The sequence below is a fragment of the Panthera pardus genome, unplaced genomic scaffold (genome assembly GCF_024362965.1).
Source record: "Panthera pardus isolate Hobbes unplaced genomic scaffold, ASM2436296v1 HiC_scaffold_15, whole genome shotgun sequence".
NCBI lineage: Eukaryota > Metazoa > Chordata > Mammalia > Carnivora > Felidae > Panthera > Panthera pardus.
The window spans coordinates 64,839,005-64,866,387 of NW_026526710.1; the positions used below are offsets into that span (position 1 = coordinate 64,839,005).

The 27,383-nt window shown below is 41.4% G+C and overlaps 1 protein-coding gene and 1 pseudogene across 6 annotated transcripts in view; one reads left to right on the forward strand and one right to left on the reverse strand.

Annotated features, from left to right (window-relative positions):
* Nucleotides 1-27,383, forward strand: part of SMAD4 (SMAD family member 4) — a 107,189-nt gene that overhangs the window by 33,372 nt on the left and 46,434 nt on the right. For 4 of the 6 annotated variants that reach the window (XR_002084325.2, XM_019464029.2, XM_053902731.1 and 1 more), the window contains exon 1: nucleotides 12,096-12,503. The exons of 1 other annotated variant lie outside the window; for it this stretch is intronic. The gene's annotated coding sequence lies outside the window, so the exon portion shown is untranslated. Of the gene's footprint in view, nucleotides 1-12,095; nucleotides 12,504-12,631; nucleotides 12,874-27,383 lie in introns of those variants that run through there. One more of the 6 variants, XM_019464030.2, reaches the window with a different exon arrangement.
* On the reverse strand, nucleotides 17,885-20,190 carry LOC109275598 (40S ribosomal protein S4, X isoform-like; annotated as a pseudogene).

Genomic DNA, 27,383 nt, shown 5'->3' on the forward strand with positions numbered 1-27,383 from the left:
ACATTCACTTGTTTGAACCAAAAACTGTCTAGTTTTAAGGCAGATCTGGAGTCTCCTAGGGGAAGGGAGAGGCTGGATAAATTTTACGCGTTTCAGTTAATGTTCATCACCATCCAATTCCTCACCCGAAATAAAGCATGGCACCCAGTAGGCTCACTCTGCATGTTTCCTGAATGAAAGGATGTTTAAAAAAAGAAAGCTAAGCTAATCATTGACAAGCATTTGAAGTAGGTAGCATCGCAACTGTGGACTGTCTCCTAAATCAGCTAGTTTTCCTTTCTATTTCCCACCTCAAGAAATTTTGCAGTTTATGCTCTAGAGATCTAGGCTCTGGAGTCTAGGGTCTTGCGTTCAGAGCTCTGGTCCAGTGACCAGCTGCATCACTTCACCTGGGAGCCTGTTAGAAATGTGGCCCCACCTTGGAGTCACCAAATCAAAACCTGCATTTTTTTGTTAAAATTTGTTTTTAATGTTTCATTTTTTTAGAGACAAAGAAAGAGTGCAAGGCCGGGGAGAGGCAGAGAGAGAGGGAGACACAGAATCCAAAGCAGGCTCCAGGCTCTGAGCTGTCAGCAAGGAGCCTGATGCGGGGCTTGAACCCACGAACCCGAGATCATGACCAGAGCCGAAGCTGGACGCTCAACTGACTGAACCACCCGGGCACCCCAAACCTGTATTTTAACAAGATCATGTTAAAGTGGAAGAAACACTGTTCAAAGGCACCTGGGCCACTTCCTGAGGCATCTGGTCAGGAGGCCCTTCTGGGTCCTGGCTTCAGATTTGGGTTGCAGGACTGCTCCACACTGCACTCAGTGTGGAGGGCTGGAGGCTGGAGAGGGCTCAGGTTCCAGCTCTGCTGTTAAAGGGACTTCATTACATGGGCAGGTAACTTAAAAATTGTTTAAAAAACCCAGTCTTACAGAAAACTTACAAGAGTAGTACAAAAAACTTCTGCATATCCTTTACCCAGATTCACAAATTATTAACATTTTGCCACATACGCTTTAATATTTTCTTTCTATGCTTATATATTATTTTGGAACTCCTGGAAGGCTAGTTACATACATACATGCCTTTCTTCTTAATACTTCAGTGTGTACTTACTAAAAACAAGGACATTCTTGGGGCGCCTAGGTGGCTCAGTTGAGCTCAAGTCAGTTGAGCATCCAACTTCGGCTCAGATTGTGATCTCGTGGTTTTTGAATTTGAGCCTCGCATCGGCTCTGTCCTGACACTGCAGAGCCAGCTTTGGATCCTCTGTCCCCCTCTGTCTCTGCCCCTCTCCCACTCATGCTCTCTCTCTCTCTCTCTCTCAAAAAAAAAAAAAAAAAATTAAGTAAATAAAATAAAATAAGATAAAATAAAATAAAAACAAGGACATCTCTTATGCCACCATAACACCAGGGCCAGATGCAGGGGGGAAGCAAGCAATGCCTGAGTCATGGCCCTGAGAGGGCTTCCCAGGAGCTTTGCTCGCCACACCCTAGGTCCTGGCTTTGCACACTATCGTTGCCCAAATCAGGAATCCTAACATGGATTCACTACTATTATCTGATCTGCTGTCCATATTCCAATTTGGTCAGTTGTCCCAATAATGTCCCCCTTCTTCCATCCCCAGTTCAGGAGCACGCACAGCATTTGATTGTCATGTCTGTTGCGCCTCCTTCAGTCCAGAACAGTTCTCCAGTCCGTTTTTCATGACATTGACATGTTTGAAAAATACAGGCCAATTATTTTATAGAATCTTCCCTAATATGGGGACAAGTTATTTTTAATCTCTTGATAGTTCAGTTTCACCACCTATAGATTGAGAATAATCCCTGCTTCGTGTTGAATTGAAAAAATTAAGACATGTTATAGACTTGACATATGCAGGTGTAGTGGGATTAAAACGTTAGCTAATACTGATTAGGTGCTTGTCAGGACCATGTTACGTGCTTTACAGGCATTATCTCACTGAGTCCTCTCTACGGCTCACTGGCACAACAGGCTTTATTTTTATCCCTGTTTCACAGATGAAGAAACTGAGACTTAGAATGCTTTGTCCCCTGTCTCATAGCTAGTAAGAAGTGAAATGAGAACCTGAACCAAGTGAGGCTGCCTCCAAGGGCTATTTGCTTAGTAACCTTGTTAGTGATGCTTACCTCAAATGTAACTTTTTTTTTTTTTTTTTTTTTTTTGAGCAGCAGGCAAGTTTATTAGAGTATAAGATCAGAAAGGAAGAATAGTAGGAAAGCTCTCTTTACATAGAGGGGGCATTCGAAAGTGAATGCCACCTAGAATGTAACTTTTTAAGATAAAATGTACATAACATAAAGCTTACCATTTTAATAATTTTATTTCTCCCAGCTTTATTGAGAGATAACTGACATAAAGCATTGTATAGGTTTAAGGCATACGATGCAATGATTTTATACATGTATATATTGTGAAATGATTACCCTTATAAAGTTAGTTTAATACATCACTCACCTCACATAATTATACCTTTTTTTTTTGGTGGCGAGAACATTTAAGATCTTAGCAACTTTCAAGTATATATGATACAGTATTGTTAACTAAAGTCACTATGCTATATGTTAGATCCCTAGAACTTATTCATCTTATAATTGGAAATTAGTATCCTTTGACCAACATTTTCTCATTTCTCCCCCAACCCTTGGCAACCACCATTCGACTCTTTGTTTCTATGAATTTGAACGATTTTATTTATTTGTTTGTTTTTATTGAAGTATAGTTGACACACAATGCTACATTAGTTTCAGGTGCATGTGTTTTAACTATTTTAAAGTGTACAATTCAGTCTTTTAATATATTCACAATGTAGCACAACTATCAGCACTAATTCCAGAACATTTCCATTACCTCAAAAACAAACCCGTGTCTTTCAATTCCCCTCCTCTCCTGTCCTGTGACAACCGCTAATCTGCCAATCTACTTTCTGTTTCTATGGATTTGCAAATACACACAATGGAATACTACTGAACAATAAAAAGGAGCTAACTACTGATACACACAATAACATTTTAGATCTCAAAAACATCATGCTGAGTAAAAACAATCCAGATGCAAAAATTACATGTTGTAAGATTCCATTTATATGGAATTTTCGAAAAACCAAAACCTGAAAAACAGGAAGCAGGCAGCGGCAATGGTTGCCTGGGGCCAGGAATATGGGGGTGGGGATTGACTGCAAAGGGGCAGAAGGGAACAATCTGGAGTGATGGCAGTGTTCTAAACTTGATTGTAGTAATGGTTGCATAATGTATACATTTACCCAAATTCATCCAACTCCCTTAAAAAGTCTGTAAATGTAAGTTGTACCTCAGTAAAACTATAAAACACAAACATATCTGTCCCCCAGTGGAGTTCAACTCATGAGCATGTCTTCCTTCATAGTCTGGCTCCAAATCTATCTTCCCAGTCTCATCTCTCACCTCTGTGCATTCATTCAACAAACATTCTCTGACACTTCCACACTTGTTATGCAGAAGGCCCTCAAGAGAACCTCTGTCCTCAGGGACAAAGGAACTCACAGTCTGGTCTGGGAGCAGAAAGAAAGGGCACCCAATCCTGACAAACATCAGGGATCCTAGAGGATCATCAAGTCTTTTTTTTTTTTTTTTTGAATATATGTATATATGTGTGTGTGTGTGTGTGTGTGTGTGTGTGTGTGTGTGTGTATGTATTTAGTACCTATCACGGGGCTCAAACTCATGACCCCAAGATCAAGATCAGGAGTCCCATACTCTTCCAACTGAGCCAGCCAGGCACCCTGATTATCGACAGAGTCTTAAAGGAAAGGAAGGGCATACACATTCCAGTCACTCTGAATTTCAAGTGTGAATCTAGTTTCAGTTTAATTTTTGAATAGGTAATGCATCTACATGGTTGAAGAATAAAAGAAATTATACAGTGAAAAATTTTCTCCCATCCATTCCTCATCTGTCCAATTCTCACTCTACTCCATACAACCATTATTGTTATAAATGTATACTATTTTTCCTCCTTTATGATAGAAAAGATAGCATAATATACACATTGTTTTGGACTTTGCATTGTCATTTGGCAGTAAACCTTTGAGATCTTTCCATACGGGTACAGTGAAAACTTCCACTTAAATTACAGCTCTCTAGTCTTCCATTGTATGGATGTGCCATAGTTTATTTATCCAGTCTCCTTTTGGTAAACATTTGAGTTATTTCCAACAGTCTGTTAAGGCCAACAACGCTGTAATATGTACCCTCTTGAACGTGGTGTATTGGGTTTTGCTTTGTTTGTATATGACAAGTAGATCTACGGCTATATATTGAATTCCACAAACACACCAATCACTTTCATATCTGTAGCCTGTTTTCTCTGCCCTGAAAGTCTTCACTCAATCCTATTCTACTGGCAAACTCCTACTTTCCCTCAAAGTCCAGCTCAAATGTCACTTTCTTGTGAAGGCTTCTGAACTCTGGCAAGATTAGGTTGCTCCTTCTTTGTTTTTTCACAGCATTCTGTGTCCACCTCATCAGAATTATCTATTAACACTTCACTCTTCCCCCACTAGACTCGGAGCTACTCAAGGGCATGTGCTATAGATTTCTCTCTGAATCCCTTAGTACTTGGTACCTGGTCCGTATTGAATAAAAATGTGCATTGTGTGAATGGTTAGGGCTGACAGAGGGGTGTGTACTGCTCCCGTCCCTTGCTTTCAGCTGCCTCTTGGTCTCTGTTAGTACTTAGAGGACTGCAGCCAGACAAAGGTGGGCTGTGATTTCCCTTCCCCTCCCACGTAATTCCTTCCTGCTTGCCCAACCCCTTTCCCCCACTTTGGATTCTGTCCACAGCTGCCTCTAATTTAGTAGATTAAAATAAATAAATAAAATGGAGCATTGGCTCTACCCATCTTCGCTTTTCTTCATCAAGTCTTTGGCCTCCTATAGAGCTGAAAGAACAAATCACTTGATAGTCAAATGTACACCAGTCACTCTCAAACATAATATTCTACACTTTAAGCCAAAGGAGATGACAGTTTACTGTAGTGCTTTTAGGGATGAGGGAAATAGTGCTTTACAGTGTTTAGGTTAATCAATGTTAAATGATTTTCAAGGGCAACTTAGATTATTTTTTAAAACATTGGGTTAACTCCCATTATGCTCCTAAAATAACCCATTGGTTCTATGTCTTTTTTAATGTATGAGCTCCTTTCAGTTTATCAGTACCCTTTATTACTATTCACTAGACCTGGCATAAAACAATTATAATTTATCACTTGCCTAGCTAATGAAAACAAATAAACAGAACCAAAACAGGCTGAAAAAAAATTGGGTTAACTCTAAAATGTCATGATGCCTAACTCATGCCTTGAGCTGTCAATCACTACATCATTTCCACATTTCCATTAAGCATCTTTTTTTTTTTTAAATGTTTATTTATTTTTTTGAGAGACAGAGAGACAGAGCATGAGTGGGAGAGGGGCAGAGAGAGGGGAAGACACAGAATCTGAAGCAGGCTCCAGGCTCTGAACTGTCAGCACAAGCCCGACATGGGGCTTGAACTCATGAACTGCAAGATTATGACCTGAGCCAAAGTCAGACGCTTCACTGACCGAGCCACCCAGAAGCATCCAACTCTTGATCTCAGCTCAGTCATAATCTCACAGTTTGTGGATTCAAGGCCCACATTGGGCTCCATGCTGACAGTGAATAGTTTTTTTTTTTTTTAAGTTTTATTTATTTATTTTGAAAGAGAGAGTGTGATCAGGGGAGGGGCAGAGAGAGAAAGAGGGAGAGAGAATCCCAAGCAGGCTCCACACTATTAGCACAGAGCCCTATGGGGGGCTTGAACCCACGAACTCTGAAATCATGACCTAAGTGGAGATCAAGAGCCGGATGCTTAAATGACTGAGCCACCCAGGCACCCAGGCACTTTTCCCACGTGAAAAATTATTCTATTTCTTCCTCAGTGGGCGGTGCTGGAAGTGGGACGGCTAGGTCGTCAACTCTGGGATGAAAAGGTAAAAGCTCTATGTTCTCCTTACCCTGGGGAAGCTCTGTTTCACAGGAGGTGAGCCTCAGAGAAAACAAAAGGGCACGAGAGCCCAGGGCAGAGATGGATGGAAGAACTGAGTGAGATGTTTCACCTGAAGAAGTCTCCGGAAAGGTGGTGGCTTAGGTCCCCTGGAGTGCCTTGGTACTGTGGTCTTCAAAATTTCTTGCTTGCATGCCTCCCAAAAGAAATTTGAGAAACGATGTTTCTTCTTGTACCTTTAAAGGTCATATCTAAAACGTTTCATCTTAAGTTTAAATAATGGCAAAGTTTGTTATTTCTGGCATATTATAAGTATTGGCATTTTAAAATAAGATTGTTACATCATTCTGTAAGTGTATCCAAGGGAATCTAAATATCATAATGCATCTATGATCTATTTAAAAAAATACATGAACAAGCTTTTCTTAAAAAGAAATTCTGTATCACTCTTTTTCTCCTTATCTTGTACTTCCATTCTACTTGCTCCTGAACATTTTAATATAAGATTTTAGTCTGGAAAGTCTTTTATTGATCAGCCTATCATATTTCCCTAAAAATTAAAAAAAAATCTTTGAGTCTCTAAGTTTAAAACATTCATCTTGCTTGTATTATTAATACAAGTTTGAATACCTAATTGGTATAAACAACATAAAATGTTATAAATTTTGATGAACTACTGAAATTAAAATGTAGAATATTTTTGCTGGAATAAGACATGGTTAGAAGCATGAAACACCATATTCATTTACCCAAACGAATTTATCAAGAACCTCCTATGTGTCAATAGCAGCTCTAGTCACTTGGGATATATTAGTAAACACCATGTATAAATCCCTGCCCTCGTGGAGCTTACATTCTGGTGGGGGGTAGGAGACAATAAGCAATAAGCATAAATATAAGTAAATAACACAGTAAATGAGAAGAGCTATGAGGAAAGATAGATCAGGGTAAGGGGAATCTGGGGTGTAGGGCAGGGTTCAAAATGAGTTATGGTTTTAAAAAGGTTAGGGTGGGCCTCATTGAGAAGATGATGTATGACTCAAGAGGGTTAGGGAGTTAGCACTGCAGATATCTGGGGGAGATGTGTCCCAGGCAGAGGGAAGAGCCAACACAAATGCCCTAATTTGAGAATATGGCTCATATCTTCTAGGGTCAATAAAGAAAGTTAGTAAGGCTACAGCAGATTCATCCAAGGGAACAACAAGAGATGAGATTAGAAAAATAATGATTGGGGTAGGATGGCGGTGCAAATCTTGTGGAACCCTGTAGACTACAGTAAGGATAGTCTTTTACTCTGAGTGAAATGAGGAGCCATTGTGGAGATTTAAGCAGAGGAGTGACATCATTATGTTTTCGGAGGATCACTCTGGTTATTACGTTGAGAACAGACTCTAAGGGGCAAGATGGAAAGCAGGGAGAGCTTTTAGAAGACTAATCCAAACATGAGATGGTGGTGGCTCAGACCAGGGAGGAAGCAGTAGAGATGGTAAGGGATGCTCTGAATCTGGACTAGACACCGGACATAAAAGAAAGAGGGAAGGCAGCATGCTTCCAGGGCTTTTGATCTGAGCAATTTGAAGGATGGACTTGTCGTCAATGAGAGAGGAAAGCTGGTGGGTCGAACAGGTTTAAGAGAGAATATTTTTCAGTTTGTGGCATAAGTTTGAGATGTACAGTAGATTGCTGGATATCAGAATCTGGAGTTTAGATGAGAGGTCTGGGCTGAATCTATAAATTTGGAAATGTCATCATATATGATGATATCATGTATCTCTGATGTTGCTGAAAGTTAGGAGATTTAATGAGATCACCAATGAAATAAGTATAGATGGAAAGGAGAAGTAATCCAAGGAATGAGCCCTACGTCATTGCAAGGTTGTCTGGGAAAAGAAAATCAACAAAGAAGAAATAAGACAGGGAAAGAGGGATCAGTGATGAAGGAGGAAAATTGGCGGATGTGGTTAAAAAAAAAAAGGTGAATCAAGTGATTAGCTATGTTAATTGACAGACAGGTCAATTAAAATGAAAATTGTGAATAGATCAATGGACTTAGGCAATATGAAGTTGATTGTTGACCTTGACTAGAATAGTTTTGATAGAGTAGTAAGGATGAAAGCATGAATGGAACTGGTTTAAGTGGGAGACCTGCTCACTTGGATACTTCAAATATGCCACATATGTAACCTTATATGCACTGGTGTGATTCTATTACATATGCATGTAGTGTTATCACAGGCATTATATTTGGCATGTTTTTTAACTTTATATAAATTGTATCATATGGCATGAATTCTGCCGCTACAGGGTGGCAGGAGAACTAGAAACAGAAAGCATGGAAAACTCTTGAAATTTTGTTGGAATTGAAGTACAGACACGAGGCAGTAGCGGACAGTGGAAGTGGGTCAAAGAGGCTTTGTATGATTGGAGAAGTAACAGCTGCTTGTCAGCTGGATGGGAATGACCCGGTATAGAGGGAAACATTGATAATTAGAAGGGGGCGGATAATTGCTGGAGTCACGGTGATGATCTTGATTAGTCAAGCCAAGATTGGTATTTGTTGCCTTAGCAGAGGGACTGGCTTTAGCTAGGAGCATGGAAAATTCAACTACGTAATGGAGGGAAGATGGAGAAGAGGTTATAGATGTTGGTATGAGGGTATGGGTAGATGGGATCGTGGGATTGTGTGGAGATTTTCATCTCATTGCTTCAATTTTCTCAACGAAACAGGAAGCAAGGTTACTGAGAATAAGGATGAAAGGGAAGGAGGTGTAGGTTAGAGGACAGAGAGCTATGACATCCAGAAGAATGGAGGAGTGAAGTGGGAGTCTGGGGCAGCACGGAGGGTGCACTGGAGGTTGAGTGATGAGATTAAAATGAAACTAAGCAGTGTCATTGTGTTTTTCTCTAGCCACATTCAGATGCGTGAGTGCTGGTGTGGGGTAGGTGGGAGCTGGCTTGATCAGGATTGTGGTTTTGCCTAGCAAGCACAACAAAGGGGGATGAGAGTGTGCCAGGGTGGAGAATGTGTGCAAGGGAGTGATTGTAATGATTGGCCAGATATTTAACCTGGGTAAGGATGGGAGAGAGCAGATCTGTACTTTCGACAATTGCGGGAAGGAGATTTGTAAATGAGATCGTGTTCAGAGTATATTTGAAATTGTGATTATGATGAGTTGCAAAGTTTGATAATGCTCCTATGATTATGCCCATGGGAGTGAGTGGCAGACTTAGGGTAGGACAGGATCCTTGGAAGAGAAGTCAAAGAACTGAGAGGTCAGGATATTGGGAAGATCATCCACATGTACATCATAAGCACCTAGGATTAAGACAGAAGAGGGGCGCCTGGGTGGCTCAGTCGGTTAAGCGGCCGACTTCACCTCAGGTCATGACTCGCACTCCGTGAGTTCGAGCCCCGCGTCGGGCTCTGTGCTGACAGCTCAGAGCCTGGAGCCTGTTTCAGATTCTGTGTCTCCCTCTCTCTGACCCTCCCCCGTTCCTGCTCTGTCTCTCTCTGTCTGAAAAATAAATAAATATTAAAAAAAAATTAAAAAAAAAAAAGACAGAAGTGGTATTGGAGTGACTGCCAGAGCAAATGGTGACAAAATGAAGGGGAATGAGAGCAAAGATGAGGGGTACTGGATAGGAAGATTTAAAGCTGCAGGTTAGTAGGAAGAGAGGGGGATGGTCTGTTGAAGAGCAGGGAGGACACCTACCCGGCTTCCAGGCACAGTCTAAGAGACTTAGGATTGAAAATACAGTTACCACTACTTTCAAAGGGGGAAGGGAAAGCACTGTCCCAGGGGAAAGTCAGGTTTCCCTTAAGCAAGAAAGTGAAGAGAACTTGAAGACAAATTTTGAGGAGATTGGGGTTATGGGATTATTATTTGCATAAAGAAATAGATGGTGTAGTGGATTCTAATATGGCCCCACATGATCCCTGCCTTCCTATGTGGTCTCCTTCTTTTGAGTAAGGGCAGGGTTTGTGAGTTGCTTCTGGTCAATAGAGTATGGCAGAGGCACCTGGGTGGCTCAGTCGGTTAAGCCTCTGAGTTCAGCTCAGGTCATGATCTCTATATTCTTGAGTTCAAGTCCCGTGTTGGGCTCTGTGCTGACAGCTCAGAGCCTGGAGCCTGCTTCAGATTCTGTGTCTCCCCCTCTCTCTGCCCCTTGCCTGCTCTCACTGTCTCTCTCTCTCAAAAATAAATAAGCATTAAAAAAATAGAGTATGGCAAAGGTGACAGGATATATGTAATTATGCATACGTGATTGTTACATACGTCTGTTACCAGTGTCTTACACTGAGAATCTCCCCCTTGCTGTCTTTGAAGAAGCAAGCTGCTATATTGACAAAAAACTGAAGGGACCTCCAGCTGACAGTGAGCAAGGGACTAAGGCCTTCAGTCCTGTGCAGCCTTCAGGGAATTGAATGCTGCCAGTGACAGTTTGGAAGTGCATCCTTTCCCATCCAACCTTCATTTGGGATCTTACAGAGGACCCAGCTAAGCCATGCCTAAACTCTTGACCCGTGGAAACTGTGAACTAATAAATGTGTGTTGTTTTAAGCTGCTACATTTGTGGTTATATTATCATACAGTGATAAATAACAAATACAAATGGCAAAGGAAGAGGTTTAGTTATACCAATGTTACTTTTTAACTCCTTCTGAGGTATAGCGCCTAGGAACCACATATTGATCCTTTACCAAATCACCGAGTTAGAGCTTCCTTCAATTTTGTTGGCAGCAAGAATTGGAAACCACCTGACTTGCAAAAGAATTTATAACCCATTCATTTGGGCCATTCACTTCCACATCACAGACACCCATTTCTGAATTGTCCCTTTGAATTGCCCTGGAGGTTTTTCATCTTGAGTTGATGCACCTTAAGTAACGGGTGAGAGTTTTACTTTTTTTCTGTCAGGTGGGAGAAGGACGGTTTTGAAAGGGACACTCTGTCCTCAGGTGATTTCTCAAGCTGAGCAATTTTTAGTAAATAGTACATATAGCAGTGGAAGATGTGTAAATGAATTCCCTTAAAACTAGTCTTGGAAAGTCTTCCTGCACCCTAGGAGTAGGGAACACCAGTGAACATGACAGTTGTAGAGGCTTTCTGGTAGAAGAGGTAAGAGCCCAGGACATGATGGCGGGTAGGACAGCATGGGGATAGGAGGTAGGACACTGTGTGAAAGGTAGGAGGGCAACGAGACTTAAGAAATGACTTTAGAACTTCTCAATAATTAGTTTCCGTGGGACCCCCAATGGAGGTATTTCCTAGGTGGTAGAAAAGTAAAATAAAAATTAAAAAATATATAATTAGTATGTGTTTTCCGAAACTTTTAAAATATAAAATAAATGCATGTATCTTGGAAAGCTTTCAAATAAGTATTAATTCAAAGGCAGAGTTTATGCCTTTCTCTACCCAACAGGTAACCTAGTTAACAGGTGTGTTGTAGGTCCTGGAAGGTCCCTTCCAACTCTGAGGTTTCACCTAGATTCTTCCACTCACTTTTCATAACACCCGGCCAGACTCTCAAATGTGTGATTCCTTGACTCTCCTGTGCATCTCTTCAGCCCAAAAAGGGATTTGGCAAGTTTAAACACCTTTGGATCTAGTAATCCAGGGCTGGTGGAAAGGGAAGGAAGGTGCGGTCATCGCCTGTTTCTTCCCAACGTAAACCGCTACAACCATCTTCGCCCCGGAGCTGGCTGTCCAAGCCTAATTTTTGTGGCCGCAGGTCCTCAAAAAACAAGGCCCGGCTCATCGCTGTTTACAAACACTTACTGGACGCCCACTCTACTCCGAGCTCTCCAGCGCTGCTTGCGTACTTTTCTGTAAAGGGATGCCAATTTCCCTGATGAACACACTGCAAGCAGCCTCTCTGGGGCAGCGCCCTCCGCCAGGCCCGGAGCCCAGACCGGCACTCCGGGCAGCTTGCCAACTGGTGCCGCCTCGTGAGCGCCTGCGCAGAGCGACCCTCCCGTCACTCCGGGCGGGAGGCGGGGGCAGCAGGGAGAAAGGAAAGCTGCAGGGGGAAAAAGGGCCAAACCCTGAAATTACCCGGATGTGGTCTCCGTGCGCGCATGCTCAGTGTCCTTTCGACAAGTTGGCAGCAACAACACGGCCCTGGTCGTCGTCGCCGCTGCGGTAACGGAGCGGCTCGGGTGGCGGAGCCCGCGTTCGCGCCCGCCCGCTCTCCTCGGGAGGCCCTTCCCGCCCTCCCCGCGACTCCACGGCCGCCCAGGGGGCGGGAGCGGGTGAGGGGAGCCGGGCGCCCCGCGAGAGAGGCCCCCGGTCGCGGGGCGGCCCGGGAGCTCTAGGCGGCCCGCGCGGGCAGCGGCGCGGCGCCGAGGAGGGGCGGCCTGGCTCGGACGCGGCGGGGCCGGGGCCGAGGAGCGCTCCGGGCCGCCAGGGGAGCGACGGGCTCGGCGCTCCCGCGGACGAGTCGCGGCGGGAGAGTGGACACTCCTCGCCATCGCCCGAGCCCAGGTAACGCGCCATGTCCCCTCCCCTTCCCCCGGCCGGGCCCGCGCACCCCGCCCGCGGCTTCCCCGCCCCGGGGCGGGCTCCCGGCAGCGGCCGGGAGCAAGCAGGAGGCCGGCGGGTGCGCCGGGAGAGCGAGCGCGGCCCCCTGACGGGCCGGGCCGGCGGCCCCTGCGCAGGGGCCGCGGGGCCTCGCGTCACTCGGGCTACGGGCTGGGTCCTGCGGCCCCGAACTCCCCTTGCGGTCTGTGGCAGAATCAAGTTAAACTCGGACCGGGACTCCTGCTGCGGCCGCCGCTCCTCTTTGTTGTTCTTGAGTAGTTTCGCTGTCCGCCCCAGCCGAGTGCGCTGGGTTGGCCCGAGTGTGTCGCCTCAGGTATAAATGAAAGTTGTAAATGGCTTGTCTTCATTTCTTTTCTTAAGCAAATTTTTGTTTTCTCTTTGTCCTTCACTTTCCCTTCCTGGTTGTGTCATTCCAGTTTATGTTTCTGGCTTTGATTTGTTTACTTTTTGAGTATTGTGGGTGATGGCGGTATGCGGGAAATATTCTCGGCACCTAACTGACCACCCCCACCTTCCACTCCTCTAACAAAAAATAAAGGACGTAGTTTATTTTATTGCTAGGATTACGTGTACTGAGCGTGAAATTGGTATACGATGTAGGGCGGTGGCTCCATCACAGCCCCAAACTGCTGTTATAATCTCTCCGGCAAGATTTTCAAAGAAATGGGTGTGTTTGGTTAACTTGAAAGATTTCTTTGAGGGTGCGGAGAGGTTTTTAAAACTCTGTTGATGATTGATAGCTATCCCCCCCCCCCCCGAAAATACTGGAAAAAATTTTAATGAATATATTTTTAATTAATTTGTTTTGAATTTGGTTTCCTCATGCCTTTCGTTTTTGCACTCTAGTTTAAGGTGAAACTGCTCGTTTTTCCGGAATTACAAATATAAGATGATGTGGAATCATTTTAATTAGTCTGAGTTGATTTTCTAAAGGCATGTAATCTTGGCTAATTTTGTTAACAACCTTTGACTTTTGCCAGAATTACATCTTTTTAGCATCAATAGCAGTTTAATAATGTGGGTTTTAAAAAGTAGGTTCAGTATTTTTTTGTTGTAAGAAACTATGTAGTCTTATAGAAAATAAATACATACTTTCATAAAGTAATTAGATTTAGAATATTGCAGTGGAATAAATTTTATTGTGGATTTCATTAACTGCCTTTGCCTTGTTGCACTGAGACTGTATTTCAGTTGAAATATAGCATAGGAAGTTCCAACGTGTAACTTCTTTTTCTGCTAAAGACTTATTTCTTATTTTCTCTTTTGGAAAGTTCTGATATGCTTAGTACATGACATTTCAAGTTGTAAATGATTGATATAATTAACGTTTTAAAATATGATATCCTGTTAATGCTTCCTAAGTTCATTTTTTTATGATTTTGTTTTCTTAAATGGGTTTGTTACTGAACAAAGTAATACAGGTAGGCTAAGCATTTAAGATTTGCAGAATCTTTACATATAAAGGTGCTAATGAATTATGTAAGTTTCAGTTGTTGGAATTAAAACTAAAAGCCTTTCTAGAGAAAATTGATACATTTTGTGAGTCTATTAATAGAAGTGGCTTTTTCTTTGCTTTCCAGGTTTTTGGGGTGAGGTTGCTTTAAAGAGGTATTACACCTTAATTTTCTGATTTTCGAGGTGGGAGTACCTAATAGGAATTTCTCTGTATAGCTAAGTGCCTTCATTGTAAATATTGAGCTTAGAAAAAAACTGCAAATCAATTTCAGATTTAATGAAAATTTGGGCTGAGAAGGTTAATTTGAAATTTTTGTATACATTTTATATGGATCTTTGGCCTTTTCTGATGGCTTTGTTGTTTGAAACAATTCTGCTTATACTATGAAGCAGCAATTCTTATTTCAAAAACCTATGCTTCACTTTTTAAAGCTACATTTTAGTTGAGCTATTTCTTTATTTGTATGTGAATTATTTTTTCTGCATTCCTCTTTAGATCCCCCCCCCCAACCCCCCAAATTAAGAGCAAGTATTAAACTAATTTATGCTGCCCAGTCACACACCGCCTCTCTGGCTTGGAAGCTGTTTTTTCTGATTGAGCTGGTGTTATAGTAACATCATTAGCCACTATTCTAATTGAGCTGTGAATTGCTGAGGCCCCTACTAGGGCAGTTAACCCCACAGGATCTGCCTCGTTCATTGCATTTAAAATGGATATTTAGTCTTGTCTAAGATTTTACCTACTTTGGTGAGAACATATATTATTATTTTTTTATGTTTAAACTTACTTCAGTTCGATTTTGGCCTCCTCTAGCTCATGCCTAACTTTTTTTTCATTTTTCATTCAGTGATTTTAAAGGTGAATGGTTCTTTAAACATCTTATGTTGGCATTTCAGTGCTCCTTGTACATGTTTTGATTTCCTTTTTTTCTAGAAGATTGTGTAGTTAGACAGGAATTTTTGTTTTGCTTAAGTGGTGATTAAAGATGACTGTGGGGGCACCTAGGTAGCTCAGTTGGTTAAGCTTCTGACTTCGGCTCGGGTCACGATCTCACAGTTCATGAGTTTGAGCCCTGCGTCGGGCTCTGTGCTGTCAGCTCAGAGCCTGGAGAACGCTTTGGATTCTGTGCCTCCCTCTCTTTCTGCCCCTTCCCTGCTCGCGCTCTTTTTCTCTCTCAAAAATGAATAAACATTTAAAAAAATAAACATGACTCTGAGGTGATGTTTAATCATGTGTAAAACTAAAATGACTAAGTTTCATTGATTTCATTATTTTCTACACTCAATGAAAGTTAAAGGACTTAGATCAACATAACACAGAATTTAATTTTCTTAAATTATCAAATTTAGGGCTTTTTACTCAACAGTTGATGAAGATTCAGTTACTTTAAAAAGAGAAACAGTTGACAAATATGTCTAGATATTCATTTGGATAACTTTCAGTATGATACTGTTTGCATCATAACATAACAAAACATATGCTTGATAATGAGTCAGATTTAGTATTTTTGGATTTTTTTGTTTCATTTTTAAAATGTGTAATTTTGGTGATGGAAAATGTGGCCGAATTCCAGTTTCTCAGGAACAAGGTATTTTAGGTTGTGTCACCTTGACACTATTATGTGATACGTTTGGCATCCAGGAAAATTTGTTTTAACCATGAAAGTGGATAGAAACTAGGGTGGTACTTATGTAAAACTAAGATGATGGGTGGTCAGAATCTTATAATTTAAGTCTTGATTATTTGCTACTGCAAATGATACAGGTCAGATAGCTAGCTACAAGAGACCGATTATAAAGAGTATCTGTTGGGGTACCTGGGTGCCTCAGTCAGTTGAGCATCCGACTCTTGATTTTGGCTCAGGTCATGGTTCCAGGGTGGTGGGATCAAACCCCATCTCTGGCTCCATGCTGAGCGTGGAGCCTACTTGAGATCTCTCCCTCCCCCTCTCTCCCTCTTCCCCTCTACTCTCTCCCAGGCTTCTGTTCTCTCTCTCTCAAAAAAAAGTGTCTATTATAACATCTTAATTTAAAATTGGTGATAATTGGGGGTGCCTGTGTGGTTCAGTAGGTTAAGTTCCCGACTTTGGCTCAGGTCATGATCTCACGGTCCGTGAGTTTGAGCCCCACGTCAGGCTCTGTGCTGATAGCTTGGAGCCTGGTACTGCTTCCGATTCTGTGTCTCCTTCACTCTCTTCCCCTCCCCTGCTCACACTCTGTCTCTCTTTCTCTCTCTCAAAAATAAACATTAAAACAATTTTTTTTTAAGTTGGTGATAATTGTAAATACGTTTAGGCTCAAAGACTGTGTTAAATGAAAATTGCATTTTAGAAAACTTGTAACTGTATGGGATCCATCTTTTTATTGCTTTTTTACTCCCAAGGTTTAGGACAGTGGTTGTCAACTTCGGCTGCATTTTGAAATCTTTCGGGGAGCTTTACAAAATACTGGTGGCTGGATCCTACCTCCAGAAATTGTGATTCATTTGGCCTGGGGTGCAGCAAGATCAGAGTTGGAGGTGGTTTAGCTGTTAGAGTCCTCTAACTTAATTTTTTAAAAATGTTTTTAATTTATTTTTTGAGACAGAGTGCAAGTGAGGGAGGGGTAGAGAGAGGGGAACAGAGGGTCTGAAGTGGGCTCTGTGCTTGATAGGCTGACTGCAGCAAGCCTGATGTGGGCCTCGAACTCATGAACTGTGAGAGATCACAACCTGAGCTGAAGTCAGATGCTCAACCCACTGAGCCACCCAGACACTCCATCTAACTTTATTTTTTGAACTGTTTCAACTTTTGTTGGCTTTACATTCTTTAATACAATGAGGTGTCTGTGTACTATGTATTTATCTCACATCTAATTTAATGGGTCTCTTGAAGGTATTGCCCCATTCGTTTTGCTTCAGTGTTTGTCTCTTCATTTGTCGCTCTCTCCCTTTTTCTCCTCTTTCTTTGTTTTTCAATTCATTTGAAGTGCCTGGTAGCAAGTTTTAGGTACTTGTATTTCCCATGATAAGAAGTTGGTATAGCATCACTATTCTGAATAGGGAGTTGATCTCCCTCCCCCCCCCTCCCTCCCCTCCGGCCGGCCAAGTACTCTAAAATACTTACTTGGGCTCCTTTTAGAGATTTAGGATTTTGTGTAGGTGCCAAAATTACCATCTAAACTCCCAATGGAATTTGTTCTTCAAGGGGGGAAGGTTAATCTGCTTGGAAGCCATAACATTTTCTAGGCACCAGTTAACTAGTCACTTCCCTGGTTCTGAGAGGCAAGCTGCATCTTTTTGCTGTCAGGAGTTAAACACTGGGAGACAGTTGTTCAGCAGGCCCCACTAGTTAGCATTTTTTTAGATCATCCAAGGAGGGCATGTCCAGTTCATTTACATCCCCTGGAGTAGTTCCCAAGTGCTAGTTGAAGAGTGGTTGCATCTCCATCTCTGGAAGAGCTTTATTTCTCTCTTCCCATGCTCCATCCCAACACACACACAGATTCAGAATGGGAATTGAGTGGAGGAGGCATGGGAATCTGTATTATATATTAAAAAAAATAGCTCTTGATTTTATAGGCTTTGGATATTTTAGTATGCTTATCCTTATTGCTTTAATATGGTACCAGCTTTATTTTGCAGTCATTGATGCACTGGAGTAATTTACTTAAAATCTGTCAAATCCCAATTTGCATGTTTAGAATGCATATCATTTATGTTCGTTTGTTTTTTAAAGGACTGCTACTGAATATTTGTGTTTTTTTGTAGTAAGGGATGATTTCTATATTTTAATATTGATGAATTCAATCTTTTTCAAGTCAAAATGTATTTCTGGTTTTTTTTTTTTTTCATGCTATATGATCTTTAAGTATAAAGACTTCCAATCACATCACCTACGGACCATTTTACCCACTGCTCTTTTGGCCCCCAGTCTCTTGTCTCTTTCTTCAGCAATGGTGAGGTGGATACCCTTTCCATGGGGAAGAGAAATCCATGTTTTGTTGCCTTTGTGATTAACAAAAATGTTGGAGAACTGGGTGGCAAAGCTGTTGCCATTGGCATCTTTCATGTGACCCAGTTCTTCCCAGGTTAGAACAACCTTCGGTCACCATACACAGATTACCGGTATCAAACTTGATGAAATCAGTAATCTTTCTAGTCTCCAACATTCTGAATGGTGTCATTCACCTTGATTGAGGGGATCAGGATAGCAGATGGTGAGAGCATCATGGGTCACCAGATGAGGGATTCCTTTTATCCCCATAAAGATCGTTCTCATTTTGCACAACTTATACTTGGCCTCCTTAGGTGAAATCCGATGAACAGCAAAGTGACCCTTGGTGTCATAAATGAGACGGAAATTGTCCCCAGTTTTGTCAATGCTGATGACATCCGTAAAACCAGCAGGGTAGGTTGTATCAGTGTGGACCTTGCCATCAATCTTAATAAAACACTCCATACAGATCTTCTTTACTTCACGTCCTGTTAGGGCATACCTAGTCTGATCTTCAGGGAAATAATGAGAAGGAGATGATCTCTCAGTTTATGGGGACTGCTAGATGGATGAGGGGCAAACATACCAATCAGTTAATCCAGCATCCTGTGCTCTGGAGCTGCTACATGCTTCAGAGGCTTCTTGGGACCACAAGCATGGCCACAATAGGCATGAAAAGAGCAAAATATATTTCTAAATGTAAAACTTTATGAAGGATATTTATCAGTGGTATTCATTAGTGAATTCTAGAGCATATCAACAGATGCTAATTATTGTAACAATTCAGTAATTTGGTGAAAGGATGGCCGGAAGTAGTACTTAATGTGGTAAGATAAACCAGGTATCGTTGTACACAAACACACTAGGTACATGTCTGTCATAGATATGTCCCACTAAATTAGTTAAAGGAAGAATTTCGTGTGTATACATGTTGAAATTAAGCAGCGAGTTTTAAAGAAAAATGATGTAACTTTTGTGCAGTTAGTCTTTTTTAAAAGTTTTTTAAATGTTTATTTTTTAGAGAGCGCGAACAGGGGAGGGGCACAGAGAGAGGGAGACGTAGAATCTGAAGCAGGCTCCAAGCTATCAGCACAGAGCCTGACGTGGGGCTCCAACTCACAAACCGTGAGATCATGACCTGAGCCAAAGTCAGGCACTTAACTGACCGAGCCACCCTGGTGCCCTGTGCAGTTAGTCTTTTTTATCAGTTGCATATATCCATGATACTGCAATTTGTTTCACTGTCTTTTTGCTCATTTGTAAAGTGAAGTATGTAGACTAGCATAGGCTAGATCAGTGCTTTCTGAAACTGACAGCACCTCAAACTCTTAGAGTGCTTTTTAAAGGTAGGGCCCCACTCCTGGTACATAGTTAGTAGGACTGGGCTAACCTGCAGGGGATTCTGAAACACCTCTTTTGAAAGAATAAGCTACATGAGTTGATAGTTTCCTTTGTGTCAAAGGTTTTAGGAATTGTATTTTTCAGTTATCAGTTATTAAAATTCAGTTTTTAGAACAGTGTTTCCCAAGGCACCTGGGTGACTCAAGTCAGTTGAGCATCCAACTCTTGGTTTCGGCTCAGGTCATGATCTCATGGTTTGTGAGATCGAGCCCCACATTGGGCTCTGGGCTGATGGCGTGGAGCCTGCTTGGGGTTCTCTCTCTGTCCTCCCCCACTTGCTCTCTCTTTCTCTCTCTGTCTCTCTGTCTCTCTCAAAATAAATAAACATTAAAAAAAATTAAAAATTGTGTTTCTCAAAGTGTAGTCCACAAAATCCTGGGGTCCCCGTGGCCTTTTTCTTTTAGGGGGCTCATGAAGTCATTATTTTTAATATTTAATTTTGAGTGAGTGAGTGAGTGAGAGAGAGAGAGAGAGAACGAACACAAGTGGGGGAGGGGCAGAGAGAGAGGGAAACAGAATCTGAAGGAGGCTCTGCACTGTCAGCACAAAGCCTGAGGTGGGGCTCAAACTCAACCATGAGATCCTGACCTGAGCCGAAGTTGGATGCTCAACTGACTGAGCCACCCAGACGCCCCATCAAAATTATTTTTATAATAAAATATGTTACTTGCTGTATTTCTGTGTTGATATTTGCACTGATGGTGAAGAAGTGGGTGGCACACTGCTTGTACCTTAGCGTGAATCAGGGCAGTGGCATTAAACTGTATGAATCTTTACTTGTTCTTCACAGCCAAACACATCTTAAGCGTTTGAAAAAGTCTCGTTTCACTTAAGAAAAGCCTTGGTGAAGCAGTAATAAGTTTTATTTTTGAAATCTCTACTCTGGAGTGCATATCTTTTTAATACTCTGTGTGATTCAGTGGAAGTGTGCATAAAATACTTCTGCACATCCAAGTACAAGATTCATCTCTAGGAACAGTACTTGTGTGGTTGAGCTGCAAGGTAAATTCACTTTTTTTGAATGGAATACCACTTTTATTTTTACTTAAAACAATGACTGAGATGAACTATAGTTTCTCATACGTGGATATTTGTCAGGTATTTCCTTGAAAATTAATGAAGTGGGCCTGACACTCAAGGAGAATAACTAGCTGTTGCCAATGATAAAATCCTGATCTTTCAGGTGAAAATTAGATTTGAAAACTTGTGTCTGCCACCATGGGCAGATCATTACACCAGCTGTGTAATACTTAAAGATTTTTCTGATGAGATTGGTGATGATATTAAGCAATGTGATTTTTAAAAGATGTATATTGTGTAAGGAAGTGTGCCAGCATTTGGAAGATCTGTGTAATTCATCGAACCAGTACTTTTTAGTGACCAATGCATGATGTTACAAGATATATCACCAATATATCATCAGTATACACCAAACAGAGCCAAGAAGTTCGTTGATATGGTTTCAGATTCCACATTGCAGCTAACCTTTAACGATTGCCATTTGGTGCGTTTTGGTGTTGAATAAAAGATGAATAATCATTATGATCTAACATGCTATTAAAATACTCCTCCCTTTTCCAAGTATGTGTGTGTGAGAGGCACATTTTCTTCATGTTCTTTAACCAAAACAACAGATTGAATGCAGAAGCAGGGGCACCTGCCTGGCTCAGTTGGTGGAATGTGCGACTCTTGTACGTTTGAGCTCTATATTGGATGTAGAGATTACTTAAAAAGAAAATCTTAAAAAAATAAATAAAGTAAAAAACTGCAGAAGCAAAGATGAGACTCTAGTTGTCTTAAGTTAGATACTAAAGAAATTAGCAAAAATGGAAAACAATGTCACTCTGAATACTGATGTTTTTGTTTTGGAAAATAGTTATTTTTCATACAACATATTAACACATAATGGGCTTATTATTTTAAACTAATTTAATAAAATGCATGTTTAAACACTTTTTAGCTTTAGCACATGAAAGAAACATTAACAAAAGCTGTTTGGAATTCTTAGTAATTAAGAATGTAAATAAGGGGACCTGAAACCAGACAGTTTGACAACTGCTGTGTTTTTTTTTTTTAATGTTTATTTATTTACTTTGAAAGAGGGAGGGAGAGCAAGTGTGGGGGAGGGGCAGAGAGAGGGAGAGAGAGAATCCCAAGCAGGCTCCCTTCGCAATGCAGAGCCCAATGTGGGGCTCAATCCCACAACCATGAGATTATGACCTGAGCTGAAATGAAGAGACAGATGCTTAACTGACTGAACCACTCAGACCCCCCTTGACAACTGCTATTTTTAAGGTTATTAATTGTCTATTGTTGACAGGATTATGATTGGTTCCAGTTTTTATGTGGTTTGTGTTATATCGCTGTTATTTCTATGAATGTTAAGTCAATTTTTGCTTAGTAATTATGTACTGGAAAACATGTATCAGTCAAATTTTTGTCGAAAGGGGAATTCCTTGGCTTGGTCTGAAAATAAAGCTGACTTCAGAGTGCCAGATCATGGGTCACAACCAGCCAGTATCATCAGGACTCATTGTCTTGTATTTGCTTTCCTTTCTGTTAGTTTAAGTCTTGGGTCAGGTTGAGGATAACTACTTCCAGTGTCAAGCCCAGCAGAGAGAGATTTTTTTTCCCTTTGCAGTTCCAACAGAAGTCCTGGAGCTGTGTCATTGATCTGACTTGGGTCCTTTCCCATCTTAGAAGCAACTAATGTGGCTAGGAGGTGGCTCTGGTTAGTCAGCCTGGGGATCGTCCCACCTGCCCAGATGGGGAGATTCTCCTTGGAAAATCAATTGCAGGATAGTTGGCAGACAAAAAACAGGTGTCACATTCACATAGAGGACTTTGTTGATTCTTTTTTTTTTTTTTTTAATTTTTTAGAAGTGTATTTATTTTGAGAGAGGGAGCGTGAGTGAGCAGGGGAGGGATAGAGAGGGAGAGAGAGGATCCTAACCAGGCTCCGCACTGTCCGCACAGAGCCCAGTGTGGGTCTGGAACTCACGAATGGTGAGATCCTGACCTGAGCCGAAACCAAGAGTTGGATGCTTAACCAACTGAGTCACCCAGGTAGCCCCTGATGTTTCTTCTTTTAACTTCTATTATCAATCTAGAAAAATGTTAATTTTTTTGGCTTAATAGAAATTTATTTTAACCTTAATTAACCTCTTTAAGTTTATTTATTTTGAGAGAGAGAGAGAGAACAAGTGGGGGAGGAAGAGAGAGAGGGAGACAGAGAATCCCAAGCAAGCTCTGCACTGTCAGTGCAGAGTCCGACGCAAGGCTCGAACTCATGAACTGTGAGATCATGACCTGAGCTGAAATCAAGAGTTGGATGCTTAACCCACTGAACCACCCAAGCACCCCCTTAATTAACTTCTTTAAAGCTCTGTCTCCAAATATAGTCACATTCTGATGGAGTTCTGGGGTTTAGAGCTTCAACATATGAATTTGGGGGGGAGAGACCTTTTAGCCTGTAACACCCTGTCAGTAACAGTATTTGAAACTCTGATATGAAATACTCAGATCTGGCACATCTTAAGTTCCTTCTAAGATTCTCTGGATTCTTTAGCGGCTTTGGCAGCTTGTTCTGTTTCAGCTGCTGCTCCAGCCTTCCTCTTCTGTTTGGGACTACATGGTTTCACTGCCTGGAGGTGACCATTCACTGAGACCTGCTGCAGAGCCTGACTGATCAGTTGTCACCCTGAGTTTCTGGCCTCTCCTCCTCCTCTGGGACCTGGATGAGATGCTGTGTGGTGGGGCATGGGATCTCATTTCTGGCACAGCAACCAAAGGGGCCAGATGATGCAACCCAGAAATGCAGAGAGGTTAAGTCCCCATTGAAGCAAACTTTTTTTTTATTTTTAAAAAATGTTTATTTAAAAATTCTGTTTATTAAACAGAGAGGGAGAGGGAGACACAGAATCTGAAGCAGGTTCTAGGCTCTGAGCTGTCAGCGCAGAGCCTGACACGGGGCTTGAACTCATGAACTGTGAGATCATGACCTGAGCCAAAGTTGGACACTTAACTGACTGAGCCACCCAGGTGCTCCGAAGCAAACTTTTTTTTTAATTGAAGTATAATTGACATATAATATCCTATTAGTTTCAGGTGTATATCATGGTGATTTGATGTTTTTATATGTTATAAAAATATCTCCACAATAAGTCTAGTTACAAAGTTAATTTTAAATAAGATTATTTAAGGTAAAGCTGGTATACCAGTATGACACTTACTCAAGACCAGTGGGTAAACAAGAAGCTTATCTCTAAATTTGTCCCTTGTAGTTCATCTTTTTCTTTTTTAAGTTTATTTATTTTGAGAGAGAGAGTGCGCAAACAGGGGAGGAGCAGAGAGAGAGGGAGAGAAAATCCTAAGCAGGCTCTGTGCTGTCAGCGCAAAGCCCAGCGCGGGGTTCCATCTCATGAACTGAACCGTCAGATCGTGATCTGAGCCGAAATCAAGGAGATCAAGAGTTAGGTGCTCAACCAACTGAGCCACCCAGTCGTCTCCCCTTGTAGTTCATCTTAAATGTTAGCACAAAAACATTCTTTTTATTTGATTGTATTATTTGCACCTGAGATTTTACAATCACTTATCCCTGTGCACTTAATCCTTTGTGCTCTTTGGAGTTTTTCTCCCGTTGCCCTCAGTTTAAGGAACTTCAATTCTTAGGAGCACCTGGGTGGCTCAGTCGGTTGAGTGTCCGACTTCAGCTCAGGTCAGGATCTCACGGTATGTGGGTTCGAGCCCTGCATCGGGCTCTGTGCTGACAGCTCAGAGCCTGGAGCCTGCTTTGGATTCTGTGTCTCACTCTCTCTCTGCCCCTCCCCCACTCACGCTCTGTCTCTCTCTGTCTCAAAAATAAATAAAATGTTAAAAAAAAAAAGGAACTTCAATTCTTAGACTTTCCTCTGTTTAGAAACTAGGCTATAACTTCTGCTGTAGGCAATTGAACTAAGCCTGCACAGCCTTTTTATGTTTTCTGCTTGTAAACCTATAGTTTGAATTTCTTTCTAGTGATATTTCACCGTGCCAGGCTTTTTTCCCTCTTGTTAAACGTAAGCATTTGTCTCATATTCCCATATTAACTAGTTTATTGATCACTGATCAAAATACCTATAACTTCTAGAAAATCTGTTTCATATGTATAATAGTGCCAATAATTCAAAAGTAAATAGCCATCTGAGAATAAAAAAATGTCAACATTCATTAACTAAAGTTTATGAATTCCCATGAGAACCTCTCAGGCCAGCATTCATCTTTGCTGTTTTAGAGAGTATCTTAATTAGTTGGTTGTCTGGCTCTATAGTTCATGGAGTTCCTGTTAGACCTGTGGTCAGTATAGCTTATGATATATAGCAGGTGCAAGGCTAGAGACATAACACAATAGGTGGGTAGATGTAAGGGAACCTCTGTCTCTTTTGCTGACTTTTTACCTCCCATTACCCCTGTCATCATGGGATGGTTTGTTCTATTACAGAGACTTTATCTAATAGTTGTATGTTAGAGACTTTTAAATAGGCTTACCTTCCCTGCTGAGCTCTTCAAACTCACTATATTTAAAACTGAATTTATTTACCCTTTTAAAATCTTGTATTCTTTATCATTTAGTTAACTAAGCAATGGGTCCTCTTTTGACTCTCCCTTCTTTTCACCCTTTATACTTAGTTGATTAAAAAATCTAGCCCATTCTACCTAGAAATATTGGTTCTCCCTTTGTTTCTATTGCCCATGCCCCTAACCTATCACTTTTCTGATCATTGTCTCCTGACTAGTTTTCTGTTTCCCTTTCCAGAGTTATTCTCCATGTTCTTACTGTAGTTTTCTTTCTAATGCAAATCTAATGTTGTTATTTCTTCCCCTTTCCTAATGATGAATCTAGACAAAACATCTGCACTCTATATCCCTCTGCTTGTCTGGATTTTCCTGCAGCCTGGCAAATTCTTATTCACGTGTGGTAGTTATTAGTGTTATTCCACCAGTATTCTGATGGCTCTCTTCTGGCACATGGTAGTATTGTGCTCCTCTGCCTCCTTCCCCCACACTGAAATTAGGCATAGTCCAGGGTGTCGAACCTCAGCACTGTTGACATTTTGGGTTGGCTAAATTGTTGCCGTGGGTTGCTGTCTTGTGCATTGTAGGATGTTTAGCAGTAGCTCTAGCCTTTACCTACTTGACACCCAGTAATACTTTTCCTCCCACCTCCCTATTGCAGTTGTGACAATCAAAAATTTCTTTAGACATTGCCAAAAGTCCCCTGAGAGAGTTTTTTCCTGGTTGAGAACCACTGACGTGGCCTTTTAACTTTGGCCAATCAAATGTGAACAGAAGTGATAGCCTTTAAAAGACAGTACGTGTTGGGGCGCCTGGGTGGCTCAGTCGGTTGAGCTTCTGACTTCAGCTCAGGTCATGATCTCATGGTTCGTGAGTTCGAGCCCCGCGTCATGCTCTGTGCTGACGGCTCAGAGCTGGAGCCTGCTTCAGATTCTGTGTCTCCCTCTCTCTCTGCCCCTCCCCCACTCATATTCTGTCTCTCTCAAAAATAAATAAACATTAAAAAAAGTTTTTTAAAAGACAGTACGTGAGTTATCCTATGTTTCCTCTTGCCATTTAAGGACATGGGTAGTGATGGAGCCTTTGTTAGCCTGATCCCTGAAAGATGTTAGTGAGCAGTGACCTTTTTATCTGTGATGGACATATAGTTTAGTTTATTCAGAAAATAAACCTTTGTTTTAAGCCACTGATATTTTGAGGGTTGGTGGTTGCTGCAGCCTAGCCTAGCCTAGCCTGATACATCATGCTCAGACTTTATCTCTGGACTTCCATCCTTTCTCACTTATGGTCCTGAATCACTTTAGTACCTACCTCTATGAGCATCTCTTACTTAGTGTAGTAATATTTTGGATCTTCTAGGTTAGTAGTTCTCAGTGGAGTAAGTAGTGCTGTTTAAGGGATGTTGTGGAAATTAGTGAGAGGAACTTTGGTAGATGAGGGTAAGGGATGCCACCCTGTAATGTGAGGTTCTGTGAAGAATTACCAGTGCATCTCGTAGCACTTTGACATGCCCCAGAAATTCATGTAGGAGGAAAATGTTACAACTAGCTTACTATCTGACTCCATCTTAACGTATATTCAGTTTTTCAGGAATTAAGTTTCTCTTAATTCTTTTTCTTACAATTTTTTTAATGTTTATTTATTTTTGAGAGAGAGCATGAGTTGGTGAGGGGCAGAGAGAGAGGGAGACACAGAATCCGAAATGGGCTCCAGGCTCGGAGCTGTTAGCACAGAGCCCGATGCGGCAATCGAACTCACGAACCATGAGATCATGACCTGAGTCGAAGTCGGACGCCCAACCGACTGAGCCACCCGGGCGCCCCATCTTAATTCTTTTTCTTAAATTGAAGTTGTTATGTTTGGCACTTTATCAAGAATTCACCATTTGCGGAAATCCGTCTCACCATCTGCAGTGCCATTGTGCTGTTGGAGTTGCCAAAACACCACACCTCTCTTGGAAGGTGTGAATTTGTCATAATTATGCTGTCATAATTAAAGTATTGTTAAATTTTTAAAAATACGTAAGTGTGTTAGAACTTTGTTTCAGAATAACTAAGAGGGAGTAATATAAATTATTTGTTAACAAAAACGGGATATTTGGTAGAGTTGAGAACCACTTTCTGATTATGTGCTACTTGCTTTTTGTATCTGGAGTGCTTTGTGCATATTTTAGATACAGTGTTTGTTGAATTGGTCAATTTATGGTTCCTAGATTGCTTTTATATACACTGTTGCATTTGATTACCGTAGAGAATCTGTAAAGTTGTTCCCATTTTACAGATAAGATAATTGAAAAACATATTAACTTGCCCAGTCATACTGCTAGAGTTTTAATCAGAACTTACAGTTTTGTTTATACCGTTCTAGTACCTTTGTCTATCAAATTATAATCCAGAGCTGTTTAACGTAGGAAAACACGTATATATCCCTGTTGGTATTA